Consider the following 467-nt stretch of genomic DNA (forward strand, 5'->3'; position numbering starts at 1 on the left):
TGTGTATCCACATCCAACACTGAACAGTAAATACAAAAGCCTTCATGAATCAATCTCCTTCAAAAGTGAAACTGAAGTATTTTCCCTGTGACTGTTTTTGACCTCTAGGAACATACTCACAAATACATGTTTGTATATCAGAACATTAGACTCTTGCTTATACTATGGAGCTACTGACCAAATAAGCTATGCAGGTCAGCTAAATATTGGCATCAGGTCCTAATTAGAACTCTAGGGTTCTGATGAACAAACATAGGATTTTAATGTTTTGATAATTAATTACTATTCAAACTGAAGTAAAAAGTCATAACAAAAATATTCTAACACACAGCAAGTAACTATTAAGAGAAATAAGAGGAGTTAGGCACTGTCCCTTGCTAGTGGAAGATGAAAGGAAAAACCATCTTAATAAACACTAACAACCTGGTTCTAACAGAGCTGTTCTTCACACCTGGTTTACAAAGTGG

This window comes from Penaeus monodon, chromosome 24 (genome assembly GCF_015228065.2).
Source record: "Penaeus monodon isolate SGIC_2016 chromosome 24, NSTDA_Pmon_1, whole genome shotgun sequence".
In the NCBI taxonomy this organism is placed as follows: domain Eukaryota; kingdom Metazoa; phylum Arthropoda; class Malacostraca; order Decapoda; family Penaeidae; genus Penaeus; species Penaeus monodon.